This window comes from Propithecus coquereli, unplaced genomic scaffold (assembly GCF_000956105.1).
Source record: "Propithecus coquereli isolate 6110/MARCELLA unplaced genomic scaffold, Pcoq_1.0 Scaffold121, whole genome shotgun sequence".
Lineage (NCBI taxonomy): Eukaryota > Metazoa > Chordata > Mammalia > Primates > Indriidae > Propithecus > Propithecus coquereli.
This window is the reverse complement of record NW_012136192.1, coordinates 4,294,231-4,294,890: the sequence shown is the minus strand read 5'-3', so window position 1 is coordinate 4,294,890 and position 660 is coordinate 4,294,231.

The window sequence follows — 660 nt, the reverse complement described above, 5'->3', positions numbered from 1 at the left end:
ATCCCTTGCTGTCTCTTCAAATGTCTAATTATGTGTGGTTACTCATTGGACATTGTATATACAAGCTGTGTAGAGTGTTGTAGAGTATCGATTATATTATTAAATTACTCACATTCTTTCTGTCAAAATTGGTTTAATTCTTTATTTAGGTATATTTTACATGTGAACTTAGTCCTAGGACGTGCTTATTACTCCACTGTATGTTTTTTGTTTCCTAGTTGTGAACTTTCTCCTGACTTAACTGAATGTCTGATATGTTCAATGAGGTTTTCACACTTTGACTTAGATGAAACTGTAAAATATCCTATTGCTATTAAGTGACTGATATTGCTATTCAGCTGTCAGTCCTCTGGCAGGGCTGTCTGCTAAGTCTTGTGTAATCTCACTATGTGACTGCCCACACAGACATTTGGGTTGCAGTTCTGCATACATTCCATCTTTTCAGGTACTCTATCATAAATTCTACCTGCTTTCTTTCAGTATCCTGGAACTCTTGCCTCTGCCTTTAGGTCATCAAAATTGCTTCTCCACTTCTCGTCCACTTTCCTGTTCCACTTCAGGAAAGTGCTCAAGCAGAAAGCTAAGGCAATTTCGATAGGATTCATAAGCTCACCTCATTTTTTCTTTTCTTCTTTCAAGGGTCATAGTTCTGTGCTACTT